The sequence below is a fragment of the Mixophyes fleayi genome, chromosome 1 (assembly GCF_038048845.1).
Source record: "Mixophyes fleayi isolate aMixFle1 chromosome 1, aMixFle1.hap1, whole genome shotgun sequence".
In the NCBI taxonomy this organism is placed as follows: domain Eukaryota; kingdom Metazoa; phylum Chordata; class Amphibia; order Anura; family Limnodynastidae; genus Mixophyes; species Mixophyes fleayi.
Window position 1 is genome coordinate 348610590 of NC_134402.1, and position 18153 is coordinate 348628742.

At 39.9% G+C, this 18153-nt stretch overlaps 1 protein-coding gene across 1 annotated transcript in view; it reads right to left on the minus strand.

The window, feature by feature from the left end:
* Window positions 1-18153, minus strand: part of PIWIL1 (piwi like RNA-mediated gene silencing 1) — a 240637-nt gene that overhangs the window by 194969 nt on the left and 27515 nt on the right. The window lies entirely within an intron of this gene.

The following is an 18153-nucleotide window of genomic DNA, read 5'->3' on the forward strand; positions in this document are numbered from 1 at the left end:
GCGTCTAATTGAATCTCCCCCTGTGAGTCCTATTGGGAGTATTGAGTTCTATAATTAAAATTAATTATTATTATTATTATTATTATTATTAAATAATTATAACAATATTAGAATTATCTATATGCAGATTTGATCACATCTTTCACTTGCGACTTCCTTCACCTGGAGAGACGGAGCAAGGGAGCAAAGCGGCGAGAGAGCATAGGAAAAGTACAGTAAAGATGTGTCCATGCAACTTCAACTGACCTGGATGAGATGCATATACAACTGTCAAGAGGTATATCTCTTGTGGGTGCTGGAGGGCTGGTACAAGATGCAATAATGATGAACTATCTAGATGCTTCTACTAATACTACTGCCACTACTAATTCATTAGTGTAGCTGCTATATTACATGAGGTCGCAGCTGCGCTTTCCTAAATTGATATTTAACTTTGGACTGGGACTGGAAAGAAGATTTACTTATATTTAATATGCTCAAGTTTTGAATTTATTAATAACACTGCCAAACCTAATATTTACGCTATAGTGGTGTGCAAATACACACTTGTTGCTCTTGAAGTAAAACGGTCACATACGCTAGTGTTGTAGAGCTGGATGCAGCCCAAAATGCTCCAGACTAAACATATGCTAAGTAAATGTGGTTTTTCATCAGTGCTTCTTTTCCTGCTTACGCTCAGGAATGCAACATTCAGCATAGGAGTGTAACAAAGTAGGATCTGCAATTATCAGATTCCCTATTGCCAACTGAGGTTAGGTTAGGTCTAGCAGATCAGAGAAGCGTAGTCACCAAGGACCACGGCAAGGGGGTTTGGGCTTCACTGTAGGAAGATATACAGGTCGCAGCCCTCTTATCTGACCCTCATTATGACAAGCTGGTAGCCAAGGAGGGTGTGGTACAGTCAGCAAACAAGAAATGGGCCAAGTAAACAAGAGTCTGCAACACTGGGAGACAAAGGAGGTACCTAATAAGAAACCTGGGAAGGAATACAACAAGCCGGGGTCAGAAACACAAAGCTATGTTCTCCAGGACCGATTGACCGGGAGCTCCACCCAGCTGTTTTTATTTTATTGTTTTAAATAATGCATTTTTATTGTTTTTTTGACAAACACAAAACAAAGACATATCTTTATTAACTAACTAACTAACATAGACAACCTAACTATATTCCAATTCGTGTGAACATAGTATAATGAATGAGTACAAACATGGACACTAATGCAAAACAGATCTAAAGCCATCAGCATGGCTAGCATTTAGAAAGGCAGAAGTGGTATCTTTTAGAGTGCACCACCACCGAGCTGTTTTACTTGTCAACCGGAAATTGGAGTCTGAAGGAGTCCTATTATAGAGCATTGTTTATCCCATTGAAATAACACTGTGTGAGCACAGCAGTTAGCAGTTTTAAACCAGTGACCACCAGTCTAGGCAGTCAGAAGTTCAGCTGCTTTGCATGAAATAATTAATTATATATATATAAAAAATATATATATTATTATTGCAAACTATTACACTGCTCCCACCCAGCTATTTCTTAATGCCACCTGGTTGGCAAAATTTTCTGGGGAGAACACTGCAGAGAGATAATATGCTGAGATAACGAACAAGCGTAAAGAGTGCTGGAGCTAGACCTAATACTCTGGCACTGGAAAGTGCAGATTCCAATATAAATAGACAATAAACAATGACAGTAGTTAGGGGACCATGATTTAGAATGTCTACTATGAAAGAACGCCGAATACGAGAAACAAGAACTACATTTTGAATGTGAAAAGAGGGAGGAAGTTCTAGCCTAAAGGCCAAGGATTAATCTCTTCTAGAATCTTAAATGGTACAATAAATTAAGGCGTACATTTTATACTCAGAACCTGAAGCCGGAGATTCCAAGTTGAAACCACATTTTTCACCATGTACCTACTTGGGCACTACAAATCTCTTCTCATTAGCAGAGATCTTATGGCGGAAAGATTCTGAGATATCTTATGGTATGAATTTTCCTTGACTTGGAACCGAGAATATCTGAAGAAGAGACTCTAATAAAGGCACTTCCGGACAGTTACACACACTAGTTTAAGGTACTAGTGATCTTCAGAAATACAGATGGTATAATACTACATGGTCAAACAGAGCTCCTTTTTATACAGTTTCTGACACAACTCCTGGCAGGGAGAAACCAGCCCCCTGATCTGACCAGACACCGAAGCGTCTAATATCACATAAGATGATTTAACATAAGGATGTGATATTTCTCTAGACATGGAGTTAATGCTATTTAACTTCAAGTTTAATTTAAAATTCACACCAATCTGTGATATCCTACATTACTTGTATCTAGAGTCTAAATTGTTCAGACAGACATGACAACAGATAACATGACAACAGATAACGACCTCCTGCTGGGACTTCAGGCTAAAGCAGGTTTTTGTCACTTCTGTGATGAAGAGACTTACTTAGCATTTCCTGCTATTAGCAAAACAGACTTCCTCTAACTTGGCATAATACATTAAAAATCAATACATTACCTATACCGAAATGCACACAATATAAAAAATATCAGTACATTTGCAAGTAAATACAGCGGTGCCCTGCACCCTTAATTAACATAAATATCTACAATAAGTTCTTCATATGTAATACAGCCACAGATAGCTTGGGGCTTTTGTCAATATGGACAAAATCAAAGGCCATGCATTTGAGCACATTTCTGGGCAAGCAATATCCCAATAATCCTGCAAACATTTTTTGGCTAAATGTAACCATTGACATTAAAGACTCATCTAGGGAGATGGGGGAGGGAGTGGAGTCATCCCCTACTATCCTATAAGGGTTGAGCATATTTAAAAGTGATCTCCTCCCCTGAACCAATGTAATTACTCCAATCTCTGCCATTCCTTACGGGATGTTAAGCTCACTAAATCTTTTTTTCTGGAACTTTATTTTGAATGGAAATAAAGTAAGGGATATATTTATCAAAGGTATCTGCTAGTGGCAAGGAAACAAACCTCTCCAGCTTTTTAAGCCTTATCACCATCATGGACTTCATGTCTTATGGATCCTTCCTAATTCCGTATAAATTGGATGCTCTTTAGAAAGTAAGGTACAACACAGAATACTCTCTGGAAAGGAAGATACAACACTAAATACAATTGTGGAGTTAAAAATGTTAACTCTTTTGGCTTCCTATTGTTGCATAAAATGGACTCACTCTGTTGTTTTCTAATATTAATGTTGGGAAGTGTTCCCCAACAGTGATGTAAAAGATTTTAACCATTTTTTCCTAAACAGAGACTGTTCCTTAAAGAGCATATATTTTGTATTGGATGCAGCAATGAATTGCGGTTAAAAGGCTAAACACACTGGAGCTGTTAACCCTGTATATAAATATATAAAGTTTTACGTGGATTCACTTGAATCATGAAATATGATTGCATAACACAATTTGATTTTACAGGAAGATTGGCCATATGAGTGTTTGGAACAAAAGATAAAGCTTACCTGGGATCTCATGATAAATGAACTTATATGAGCCGGCTTATTACTTATTGGGAGAGTTTGTTTTATTTATTGATCTTATTTTATGCATTGTATTATTTGACTATACTAGCGTGTGGAATATGTGTCACTATATGTGATTTTTTTTTATCTTAATTTAATAAATCAAGACATACAATTTTTTACTCCAACTAGCGCTCATCAGTATTCTTGTGTCTGTTACCATCTGATTAAGCTGATTCAGTATCTGCTTGGTGATGTAGCACCGTTAAAAGATTTACCCGCTAGCGCCTAATTTGTATTTTCTTGTCTTTATATATTTATCAAACATTTTAAAAAGAAAAGAAGGTGTTACCCAAAACAACCAATCATTTTCAAGAATGTACTACATAAATTATAGCAATCAGATCCTAGCTATGTGCATCAATTTCAGTTTTCCCTTTTTAAAAGGTTGATAAAACTACCCACAATAATTATTGAATCTACAACAACCCAAATCAATTGGCAGCATAAACTTCTAAGATATTTTACAGTATAATCACAGCTATATTGATATATCTGAGGAACTTGCACACTTATAAAAATATCTAAGTTGAAAAAACTTTCTTACAAACCTTGATTTTTTGCAACAGCATGACCCAGAAATCTCACAACAATTACGGGACAACCTTTTACTATGAAATACTCATAAACGAACAATGTCTTAATACCTAATGTTATCTTTCCTGCTATCCATCCAATATTCAGCTTTGGTTCATGTCCACCTCTATGCTTCAGAGATAAGGGCTTCTTTTCACACCATTTCAGAACTATTTGAAGCATAATGTCAATATAAAACTTACAGAAATGAGAACCCTTGTCATGGTCTGCAGCTTAAATGTTTTGCTCAATATATAAACTAATGCCTCACATTTTAATTTTCCTAGATAGTTGGTACCCTGTAGTTGGTACCCTGTAGTGTGGGATTGGTCACGCACAGGCCGATTTCATTTATTAATGCTCACAACTCTATTTACCAGTACTTTACAATCCAGACTAACAGAGTGGCCTGCCAAAATACCATGGTTTACACCCACTCTAAGCGGAAAATTGCTGTGCTCCCACCTGCAAACATATCCCTAAATGCCACTTCTTCACCCTGCTAGCTCATTTAAATAATTCCAACCCCACAAAATATTATTTTTTTCTTCAGTGCAAAATGTGCTTAGGTACTCATGTAGAATTAACCAACTGTTTTTGGAATAAAAGAGGATTTTTATACTTCCGATAAATCCGTTTCTCTGATTCCATCTGGTGGACACTGATACCATGGGGTTGTATGAGGGGAGAGTGGAGTTGGCACTTAACTAGTTAACTTTTGTTAAATGTATCAAGACCCCTCCTCTCTGCCACCCCTGTAGCTCCTCAGTTTACTTTCAAAGCATCAAGGAAGAGGAGTCAAACAATCTGAGAACACACAGAAGAGCAGAATGGAGGGAATGCAGTGTCCCCCAGATGGAATCAGAGAAACGGATTAATCTTAAATATAAAAATCCTCTTTTCTCATTCACCCCATCTGGGAGACACTGCTACCATGGGGACGTTCTAAAGCAGCCCCTTGAAGGGAAGGACCGCTATTTAAAGCCCGACATGCAACACTGCGGCCAAAAACCAGCGGCAGTAGGGCCAACAGTAACTAGGTTACGCATGCGAAATGGCAGCCAAAAGACTATATGACTCCTCGGTCAAGTTGATCCGCTAAAACATCATTAAAGCAGCCCCCCTAAGGGAGGGACTGCTCTGACAGCCCTGCCAGTAGAGCATTACGGGCAAAATTAGCGTTCGAAGATGCAAAGACTTTGAAATGATAACATTCAGTAAATGTATTACCAAGTACCAGGTGGCTGCTCTACAAAGCTGGTCCGCTGAGGCACCATTCTTCGCTGCCCAAGAAGCCCCCACTGAACGGGTAGAATGGGCAGCAATCCTAACTGGGACAAGTCTATTTGCATTGACATATGTCTGTCTAATGGTTGAGGTAAGCCATCTGGCAATTGTTTGTTTGGAAGCTGGCCATCCCCTTTTATGGGAATCAAACAAAGCAAATAATGAATAGGTCCTACGAATACTGGTTTTTCTTCTGACACAAATTCGGAGAGCCCAGGCTACATCCAGGAACTCCATAAAGTTAGAACCAGAAGAAGACGCCACCTCTTGGAACACTGGAACTATGATTTCAAGGTATGACTGGATCACTTACAAGTAATTTATGGTATACAGTTTTTTAAAGGAAATAGCGCAGGGTACTTATTTATATAATTGCCAATGCACTTATTTTTGATACTATGTATGTTTTGATATAGGAAATCTTTATTTCTGAGACCAGGGGAGAAAATTATTTTTTTCTGTTTTAACCTTACTAGAGGAAACTTATTATTTCTGATGTATATATCCCATACAATAACTCTTTTTTTAGAAAGTCTTTTGTATATTTTGGTGTAAGGAAATGCCTTGTTTGGGGTTTGCAACTTTTCTTGAGGAATTCTTTTCTTTGGAGGAAATGTGTATTCTGCAACTGCTGGAAGAAAGCACCAATGCTAATCTCATGTTTATTAGGCCTTTTGATGTGAGTGTTCAATACCCCTTAAGGGAAAGGGAGGGGTAATTAGACTTGCTGCCAGATGTCCACTGTAAGATGCAGGAAATCACAGCAAGGTTTTAGGATATCACAGATAAGTGTAAATATTGTTAACTTTGCATTGCATGTAAATCCATGTTTGGATAAACAATTTGCATCCTGATTCTAAAAATAGCCTATGAGACTGTGTCTAAAACTGTATAAAAAGAGAGCCCTTGTAAACTGAAATGTATCATTCTGATGTTATATCTGACCTGACCACGGATACCTTTAATCAGTGGAACTGTCCTGACAAGGACACTTCAGCGAAATAAATATCGCTCTTTGGTTCAAGACCCTGCTTGACAATTTCCTCAATATTGCTTTAATCCTGTGACCTACTGATTAGACCCTAAATCTAATCCATTTTTGGGCTGATTCTGAGGTTTGGACTATCGCTCTGCCGCTACCCAGCAGTTCTGGCCAGTGTGATAGGCCAGGAGGGAACCATCCACAGCACCCTGATCCATTGTAAGCAGTCAGGGATACCATTCCAAGTGTACCAGCACAGCAGAACTGTCACACATGGTTTATATGAAATCCCAAAACCTCCTTTGGTAGCAATGAAGGGACCATACAGAGCACTGCCTGATCATCACGAAATACAAGGAAAGGTTCTCTACACGAAAGAGCCCACAACCTGCCTCACAAGAAATCGAGGCAGGTGAAAGGAAGCGGAGTGACAAGGCCTCCTTTCACACCACCTAATATATGTGCGCCAAATGCGGTGGTATACACAGGCTTTCTAGCCCTCAACAGTGTCTACCACCCTTGGGGAGAACCCTCTTGAACGCCAGCAAGTCTAAAATCCACTGCCTCGGCCGTCACTGGTAAGGTGACTGTCAGGCGCCGTCCTGCGATCTCTCCGGGACGGCCGTCTGTTCTCTCGCCCAGCGCGTCTGGTTGCTTAGCAGGAACAACAGCAGCTATGGGCAAGGGAGTTTAAGCCTCTATGGGATATCTGACAGAGGTGATAAGCTCCATCTACCCCCTCATGTCATTCTGGAAACTCGGTCCTTGAGCCTATGAGAGGCATTCACACAGCTATACCACCACAAACTAGATAGTTGGTGGTGTCACATTACAGTGCTTCTGATGGTTCCAGACCAGTGTCACACACCAAGCCATCAAGTCCTGTTAACTTACCTCTTTGCTATCTTTCTAAGCTGTCCCTGTGGTCCGCAGGCTCTGCTGGTCTCAGATTTCTCTGCAGGATGCTGCCCAGTCTGTCTCCACTTCAGAGATCCCTCCAAAATCAGTACATGAGCACTGTCATCTTGGATTCAGTTAACTCAGCTGACCGCAGCCTCCAATCAGGTGATAGCAGTTAGTATAAAAGGACGTCCTGGAGCCCTAACCTGTAGCCAGTGCAACGTTGATTTTTCAAACGCCTACCTGGTTACCAGCAGTATTCTCAGTTATTCCTGCTTAGATAGTCCGGTCCAGCAATCTGGTTCCTGTTTGGTCCAGCGTTCCGGTTCCAGTCCGGAAATCTGACCAGTCTTGCTATTCTTCACTACTTGCCTAGTCTCCAGAGCCATTCAAATTCACTAGTTACCTGAACTCAAAGCAACCACCATCTGTACCAGTTCTTTCTCTTTCATGCAAAGAAACCTAACTTTTTGCACAGTCACCAGTTCTGTTCCAGAGACACAACCCAGCCCAGGTACAGACAGATCCTCATACATGACACACAGTAGATTTGGCGGCAGCGATGTCTCAGGCCGTTTTTTGTCGGGTATTTAACGGGGTAATACGGAACGTGCATTTCCATCATGCATCAGCCAGTTTATTAATTTGCCATTGGATGAGAAATTCCTTCTGCAGATAAAACAGTAATTTTCAACATGGCATAGAGGTAGTGAATGCTACATACATAGCCCTTGTACCACTGGTACAAAATAAGGCCATCTGTTGTAACTGGAAACATTCCTTTCCATAAATGTGAGACAATATATGTGATGCATCTTTCCTCTTTGTAGCCTGGTTGCTGATTACCCAGGAAGTAGCCATGACTTCATCATCATCATTTATATAGCGCCACTAATTAAGCAGCGCTGTACAGAGAACTCATTCACATCAGTCCCTGCCCCATTGGAGCTTAGTCTAAATTCCCTAATATAGACACACACTCACACACAGACAAACAGACAGAGAGGGAGAGACTAAGGTAAATTTTGATAGCAGCCAATTAACCTACCAGTATGTTTTTGGGGTGTGGGAGGAAACCGGAGCACCTGGAGGAAACCCACGCAAACAGAGGGAGAACATACAAACTCCACACAGATAAGGCCATGGTCGGGAATTGAACTCATGACCCCAGTGCTGCTGTGAGGCAGAAGTGCTAACCACTAGGCCACTGTAATAAATGACACAAACAGGGATATGGTAAAGATTACACTGGTCAACACTCATTTTATTGCAAATCATAGTACAGTGATTTTAGGGTTTAGAGTGATGATTCCATATATGACATCGGATTTGCTAGATTGGCTCTAATTTTGGAGATAATTACTACCCCATTGAAAAACATAAAAATGCAAAAACTGTAATGGTGAGGCAGAGCCTACTTACAAATTGCATTGAAATTGTCCCAAATCATACAAAAATAAACACATGAAATACATAATGGCATTTTATTTAGTACAATAACAGATAAACATAGTAAGCTGTTCAGACAATAACATTGGATGCTCCAGCAATCTGCCATCATCTGTCTGTCGGATCTGCCTTTCATCCATCACCTGTATATCTTGATAAAATCTCTTCACTTTTTCTTCACTAAAATTACCAAGATTATCCAGAAATATGTGTGGGTAAGTTGCTATGTAGACCTTTATGCTCATATTAGTACCCACATTTTTAAAGTTTGTGAGCATTCTTTGCACCAGTTTTTCAAAATTGTCTGATTTGTGGCTACCCAAGAAGATCTTGACAACTGAGACATAACTGCACCAGACAGAAGCTTTAACACCATTGAAAAAATTAGTTTAATGAGAATCCTTGATAAATTTATGAATTTAAGAGCCATCAAAGATTCCAGCTTTTAGTTTTTCCATACTTAGTTAAGGGACATTTTACAAATGTATTTGAAGCAATCTCCATCTTTGTTCAACACCTTAACAAATTGTTTCAATAGTCCCAACTTGATATGGAGTGGGCGAAGAATGATCAAAAAATGGTTTGTTAATGATGTTCGCTGCACCTACAGTCATGTTTTCTCTTGAAGGCCATATCACTTTTTTCCAATGATCTTGCTTCACCCTACTATACCACAAGCAGATGATACTATCCCACTGCCAACTGACTGCTGTATTCTACAATGATCACCTACAATATTTGCGTATCTCACGTTCTAGAATGTTCTGGTAGATTCCCATATGCACACATTATGGCTAAGTTTCCTATTAATTGAGGGTATCTATTATCTCAAGAATTAGACCAAATTCGGAAGAAAAAAAAATATTTTAATTTTTTAATTCAGCGACCACAAGATACCTTAAATTTGTTCAAACATCCTTAGCCCTATCTGAGAGACAAGGTGAAGACCAGTGACGATTGGGTAAGTGTGTAATACAAGTTAACCCGTGCATGATACTCATGCATTCTAGTCAAATCAAGCTACTTAAGGTCTTAAAAAGGTTCTTGTCATGCATTTGGGCCTAGCCCAGGCCTCCTCAGGGGAAGAGCGTTACTTCCCGACGCAAGCGCCCTTTTTAATGTGTGTTCATGAGGTAAAATTACCTCACGAAAATGAGTTTGACCCCTCAACTCGTAAATTTAGCCTTTACTACCCCTCCCACAGGAGGAAGGGGGGATGATGGAAGTTAACTGACTTCACTATTCTAATTTTTTTGTCAAATAATGTCAGTATACCAAATTTCAGGTCAGTTGGATGAGCCCTTTCTGAGAAAATAGTTTTTTTCCACACACACACTAACACACGTCGCTACACATGTGTGTTCATGAGGTAAAATTACCTCACGAAAATGAGTTTGAGCCCTCAACTCGTAAATTTAGCCTTTACTACCCCTCCCACGGGGGGAAAGGGGGATGATGGAAGTTAACTGACTTCACTATTCTAAGTTTTTTGTCAAATAATGTCAGTATACCAAATTTCAGGTCAATTGGATGAGCCCTTTCTGAGAAAATAGTTTTTTCCACACACTCACACACTAACACACACCGCTAGGCTTTTACTTTCATAATATTAGATAATGCTAAGAATTTAGTAGGTCAGTGTATAACTCCGCCCAGCAGGTGGCGCTGCAGCTTGTTTTGGGGTTTTTTTCCACACACAGACTAACACACGCCACTAGGCTTATATATATTAGATACTCATGCACAGTCAAATTTTGTCTGTATCATGTTTTTGGCTACAATTAGGATCTGAATGAATTAAACTAGATAGAAGTTCACTGCTACATTTCTCCATGTATGGAATCAATGGTTTACCTTCCGAGAATAGTTTTGCATTAGGAGTGGGGGTATTTTTCACAAAGTAAACACCAACTCTACTTACACCACACGCAACCGCATAAGAGTTGAAGGGCAGAACGGGTGTGATAAGAGGCGGATTAACATATTCAATGTACAGTAAAACATATCTAGGTTGAGTGCACGCAAATGCATCCAATTTAACTTCAGCGTATCTCTTAGGTAAGTTCTTTTTAACTATCACTTGCACCAGCTACACAGTAAGTGCTGATAGTGATGACTACACTTATGTGACCCACAACATGTGTTTGCAAGTTAGAGAAACTAAATGCATGTACAGTACACTTTAAGAACATCCTGATGAATTTCATGTAAATAAAAAAATAATTTAGAAACATTTTTATGATTAGAGTATTCATAGTTGTAAATTCATTTTATAAAATATTTTTATTTACATGCGTTCTGATGGGACTTTATATTGCACATATGTATGCGCCTCCTGCACTGTGTTTTCTGGCTACATAAACATATAGCCGGAGAGAGCTTAGATCTGCTTATATTTGAACACAAGCAAACTTGTTTTTTAAAATGCAAAGTGCGTTCTAAGATGAATGAGTCCTTTAATATTTTGGTCAAGTGTGAACATTTACAAAATATTTTGCTATGCTTTACAATAAAAATCCTATTAAACAGTCTGTTAAATTTTTGCCTTCGAATATGATGTAACAACACATTGCTTATCCTATGCAACCGTTGTTTCTCAATCTTCTATTACACCCACCCACAAAAGAAGAACTGGCATACAATTATAGAGTCTTTGACTTGCTTAATGGGCAATTTTGCTGTTTTGACCAACCTGTTGGAGCTCTCAGGTACAGTCAGAAATTTGTGCGCGACATAATAGCTGTGTGCAATATTTCGTAATATTAGCATTCTGAAGGGGTTGTCTACAGAGGAAGAGGGTGTTTTACTACTGGAAATTTCATGTGAGGTGCTGTAGACCTTGTGTGGAGTCTTATAAATAAAAGAAAATAATAGAGAAACAGTTTGACAATGATGCTGGGAGAATGGAGATGGGCAGAGGAACACAGATTGTGCTATCCAACAGTACACCCTAAAACTGAATAGAAGAAAATGTGTTTTCAAAATGACTTTATGTCAAACACTTCTTCCTGCTAACTTTGGAGACCGTTATTATTTTTTATTTTATAAGGCACCACAAAGGGACCGCAGCGCAATACATGACATATATAGAAAGCAATGATACATAACACATAATATGACACATGAACAACAAAATACAAAGACCAGACATACTGAATGAATAAAAATACAGGTAACAAGGTAATGTAGATCAAATTATATGAGGGACAGTGAGTGAGAGTGATGGCAGTAATCAGTGGGAAGTAGGCCTAAGCTTAAGAAAACAGTGCTAGAGATGCAGGCCAAGAGGTACAGAGGGTGATGGAATATAAGAAGGGAAACAGAAGGAAAGAGGGCCCTGCTCATGAGAGCTTACATCCTAAAGGAAAGGGGGAGACACCAATAGGATGGTACCAACTGGAGGAGTGGTATATGACTCCTTTCTACAAATGATTAAAGATTATTACATGAATCCATCACTCTTTTGGGGGGAAAAAAAGTTCTTCCTTATACTACCTTTCAGTCTTTTCCCCTCCAAACGTGTCTCCTTATTCTAGAAATTCTCTTTGTAAAGAAAACAGCCATCTTGAACTATTAATATTTTTACGTTTCTATCACTCCCTTCTGTCCTCTAAGCAGTACAATACGTAGTAATTTTTGCTATATAGCACATGCACCATTTTAAAAAAAAGCCCTTCACTGAATAGTTTGTCATTTTTTTGTCTTTTTGATGACATGGCCTCTAGAATTGTACACAGTATTCCAGGTGCGGGAACTGCATTTTGTCACGTCCCTCCATGCTCCCTTGCCCACTTAAAAAAGGTCTATAAGTCATGCTTCCATGGCGAGAGATTGGGAAGGAGATGTTTGCAGGAAGCAGTGCAATTGGCAGGAGACGGCAAATGTTCTGAATAGGCAAGTTGTGTATATATGTAGTTGCAGCTATGACACGTGTTGTACTACTGTTCATGTACAAAAAATAGCCTCTGTAATCTATATCCATAATTTACACCTCCAAAAACTGAGCATTACATATATCTCTCTCTCTCTCTCTCTCTCTCTCTCTATATATATATATATATATATATATATATATATATATATATATATATATATATATATATATATATATATCTATAATATAAATGTCTAGTGGCGTGTGCTAGTCTGTCTGTCGAAAAAATAAAACCAAGCTGCAGCGCCACCTGCTGGGCGGAGTTATACACTGACCTACTAAATTCTTAGTGTGTGTGGGAAAAAAAATTCAGAAAGGGCTGAAATTTGGTATACTAAGATGTTTTTAATTTGTTAATTTAATTTGTTAATTGTTAAAAGTGTTTATAAAGATTTAAAAAAAATATATATATATTTCTTGAAGGAGAAGTGACAGTTGGGAGTGGTTGGTGGTTGCCGGGGGTGACAGTGGGGAGTGGTTGGTGGTTGAGGCCTGGGCTATGGCCCAAATGCATGACAAGAACCTTTTTAACACCTTAAGTAGCTTGATTTGACTAGAATGCATGAGTATCATGCACGGGTTAACTTGTATATATAGATATAGATATATATATATATCTATATATATATCTATCTATCAGGTCACCATAATATATGAACCCCATAATAATAAGAGTATTGAGCACGATTATAATGTAAATCTTTCTATATCTACTGGAGAGTATTGTAATTAAAATGCACCTACACGGCCAAGGGAAAAAAGATAGCAAGAGTGGAATTCAATATGTAAAATAATTGGAATTATAATGTGCACTTGATTAATATTGAAAAATAGGGACATTTTGATGGGGCAAGAAAAAAACTTTAAAATTTGAGACTCTCCCTGGAAATTAAGGATGGATGGCAAACAGTCACACCCAAATCAAACAGCCACACCCATACCACAGCTACTACCCAAGAGGTTTATCACACCCACCCATGAATGAATGACATAAGGAGGGTCATTGTCATATCAGTGATAACTTGCCTATATAAGAAATATTTCTGGCCACCAAACATCATTTTGGACCGCGCAGAGGTGGTGCGTGTGGAGCTAGTGCGCGGGTGGAAAAAGTGCGGAGGTGGTGTGTGGGGGCAGGTGCACAGAGGTGTATGACTGTCAGTAAATGGAGACATGAAAGGTGTGTGAATGGTCATTAACAATGGTTGAAGCCTTGGCGTGATGTTCCAGGATAAACGTGCTAATTCAACCTGTATGTGTGGATGAAACATCAGTATGTCAGAATGACTGTGAAATTTCAATAATCATTTACCTTAGAACAGTAAAATGACGTATCCTCCAAATAGTCAATATATCAGAAGTTCTTTATTGTGCCCTTTGAGCCACGTTAATTCGAGATTTTCCTCTTGTAAGTTTGAAACCAAAGGGGATTAATTTCTATCACGTGGTGTCATAAGTATAAGGCCATATACAGACCGGTGTCCACGTGTTTTATATCATTCCAACTAATATGCATGTTACGCTATGATGTGATTCTCTGGTTTATTTTTATGTATGAACATCTGCGGAAAAGATTTTTGGAAAATTACAGCTATTTTGGACATATTGACTAATAGGAGGATACGTCATTTTACCGTTCTAAGGTCAATGATTATTGAAATTGCACAATCATTCCTGATATATTGACTTTGAACTCATGTGGTTGTATCATTCCACTATGTTTGTTTCTATCTTATAAGGACTATCTAGAACTCTTTATTTTGAGAATTTGCAAGGTAAGCGCCATATCTACTTACCATATTTTGTACCATTATTCTTTTACATATTTTGATAGATTGTATGTAGGTTAGTAGTGGGCTGCTCCAACTTGTCAGCGCGGACACACCTATATAGACTTGGAACATCAGTATAGTTCACAGGCACCTGAAGAACGTGCAGAGGTGAGCGTAGGGGAGATCGTGCAGTGTTGTGTGTGGGTGAATTTGTGCAGAGGTGTGCGTGGTGGAGATCATGCAGAGGTGTGGTGGGAGAGGTATGAGGGTAGTGTATGACTGTCAGTGAAAGGAGACATGAAAGGTGTGTGAATGATCAGTAACAATCGTTGAAACCTTGACGTAGCGTTACTGCTCACATGGAGGATATCCATGCGCTAATTCAACCTGTATGTGTGTCTGGAACATCAGTATGGTTCTCTTGTACCTGGAAATAGCTCATGCAGCAGCAAATAGTTACTAGATTCAGAGCAAAGAAAAGCACTCAATATATAACAGAATTTACTTCTACCACTAAAAACACAACATTAAGGAAAAAATATCATGTAGAACTTTAGTTGTATGCCTCCAAAGGCCATGTGGTCTTCCGTACATAGGCCAAACAATAAATTGGAGGCGAAAATTGCAGTGCACTTCACAAACCGAGCAAAAAAAACACAGACACAGAGGATTATAACACTTCTAGTGTCTTAGCGTTTTTCCCCAAATTGTTTATGTATATGACCTGGGGGAGCGACATGGGCAAGTGGGAGAATGTAGGGAGAGCCGTGTGTGACTATCAATGAAAGGAGACACGAAAGCTGCTGTTTACTGTGCATTTCTCACAGTTCCTTTAGCTGGTTATTAAAGTAGGACTTCAATATTTGCAAAAATGGCAATCAAGCAAAATCCCCCAAACAGGCAGAGAACACACAATGCCCACTGATACATCTATTGATGAATAGATAGCTGTGATTTTTTTTTGTCTTAGTCATTGTTAGTGTTACACAGAAGAGTTACAGGTGCAGACCACCAACAACATCCACACTACAATTAGATGACATCACAGAAACATTAATGAACAGCCTAGTTGCAGGACAACTCATTTTTTCTTGGATCTCATTATTCACCCGGTAATACATAAATAGACTAAAATTACTGCACACAGTACAATAGCACCAGCAAAAATCTCTAGTAATGTGATGTAATATAACACAAATAATATTTCTAATTCCATGCAACTTTTGAGATTATGGTACTACATCTTCATAACTAGTCCTTTTACAACTTTTAAAAATGTGTAACATATTGTGCTTATCCTGTGATACAGACTATAGTATGGCCAGAAAATGCGCATAATTTTGGACATTTTTACAGTATAGTATCATACATATCTCCCATATGTCCTGATTCTGGGGGATTGTCCCACCAATCCAGCAGCCAGAATATTTGTCCACGTTTGCTGACAATTTTGAGAAGCATGTCATTGTCACCATGGCTCTTTACAACACAGAAGTGGTGATTGGGTGCTGGTGCAACTTAGAAGGGTCCCAAGGGAAAGAATGGTGTTGGCAGTGACTAAGAACTTCAGAAGCTCTGGACATCCCTGAGGTGTGAAAATGTCCCTAACGCAACGTGGCCATGCACCTTTTTGGGAGTGTGTGTGGCATGGGCTCGATCTAGAACACTTAACTGTTGGGACTGCATGCATTATAGCACTATCTGAAGTAATCAGACAGAGCACAAATATAGAAATGGATAACGCTCATGCGTGATAAACCACACTCCCTTTCTTTAGTCCGCCATCTAGTGACCTTTCTTATTATTGCAGCTTTTCTATTACGACAATGAATGAGCTTGACTGACATTGACCATTGTGGAATATGTAGAAATGCCAGGGTTGTTAATGCTAAATTTAATGTTAATGGTCATGTACAGAATGCAGCCTATAAATCCTGTTCACCTGTTCGTGATTACTAAGTCCAGAATTCTTAGGTTCTAACCTATTCTAAGCCTTTCCATTTACACTCAAAATGTCAGTTTCCTTTTGTTTTATGAACCAGGGAAATAATACTTAATTTCTACATGATCTAAAATGACCTAATCTGGTTGTTAGTACTTAAAGTGACGTATTTTGACTGTTAGAAAAAAAAAAAGAATTAATTCTGTTACTTAAGTTTTTTAGATCCTAAAAATACTGAGATTGGTGATTACTTTACCATGCTTGCAAGACTCTGTTAGGAACTCCTCCAACCGGCATAACACAACCCGGAATCTACTCTGCCAGCCAGGTGTTCACTGGAGCCCCTGATGGTGGGGACAGACTGGGCCGCAGACTGGCAGAGGGTCGTGAAGTGCGTACCGGCTGGGGAGAACCCAGGCAAGAAGAGTCAGGTCCACGCAGAGGTCAAGACCGGCAGCAGTCAACAGTATCGATGGAAAGGCTGAGGTCAGGGGTCACAGGCAGATAGCAGAACGGGTAGACAGGTCAGGGATCAGGGTCACAGGAAACACGAGCGAAGTCCAATTCAAGCCAAGGGTCATACACGGGGAGTCAAATAGAGATATCAGGATACAGGAACAGGAACTAGCAGGTCAGCAGACTGGAGCACAGAAGCTATAACCGGCAATGAGGCAGCAGACCTCATTGCCTTAAATACAGACAAGGACCAATCAGCAGTGGAAGACACTCCTGCAGAGTAATTACAAGAATCCAGCAGGGCCAATCAGGGCTTGTCCCTGAGCTACCCAGTTGCAGGCTAAAGCCCTATAGACTATTAATGCGCATGCGCCCGGCTACCAGCACCGCCGGGACGCAGCGCTAATGAACTAGCGTCCGGCCGTTGCCCTGGTGACGGCCGGACAGGAGGAGGAAATGATGTCCCGGTCGTCAAGGTGACGGCCGGGACGCTGGGGCGCATGGGACGCGAGCCACAGCGGCTGTGAGTACCGCCGCGGCTCGTGACAGTACTCCCCCCTTGAGGAGGGGTCAAGGAACCCCGACACCCAGGTTTTCTTGGAAATTTCTTAAGGAACTCCTTCAGTTGTTTGGGAGCATGGAGTTTTCTCCGGGGAACCCAAGAGCGTTCTTCTAACCCGCGGTTCCTCCACTGTATCAAAAAGTGCACCTGTCCTTGCACTTTCTTGGAATCCAAGATTTTCTGAACACTGTACCTCTGTGGCTTGCGTGAAGACTGGGCTTGAGCTGGATAAAGTACTGGTTTCAACAGAGAACAATGAAATGTTGTCACTCACCAGACTGTGAGTGCTTCTTCCCGTGTGTTTAGGAACCGTGGCCGTCCACCATCCTGAGGGTCTGCGCATGTGCAGCCCTTTCAAACCTTCTGTTCATGTTCCTTTTAGTTAATTGGCTGATCAGGCAACACTCTCTATTTAAAGCACCTGAGTTCCATACCTCGTTGCCTGATCTTGGAGTCTCATTCCCCATGAGCCTCTGAAGGTGTTCCTGTGTTTCCTCGTGTATTCAGCTCAGCTGATTCCTGTGGTTTCCAGACCACTTCAACTCTCCTGTGTTTCATCGTGACTGTATTAGCTGATTCCTATCCGCTGCCTCCGTGCACTACAGTTATCAGCTCACTTCAACTCTCCTGTGTTTCATCGAGAATGCACCAGCTGATTCCTATCCGCTGCCTCCGTGCTCAACAGTTCCAGCTCATCTCAACTCTGTGTACCTGAAGTGTCCTGCTTGCCGCTACCCT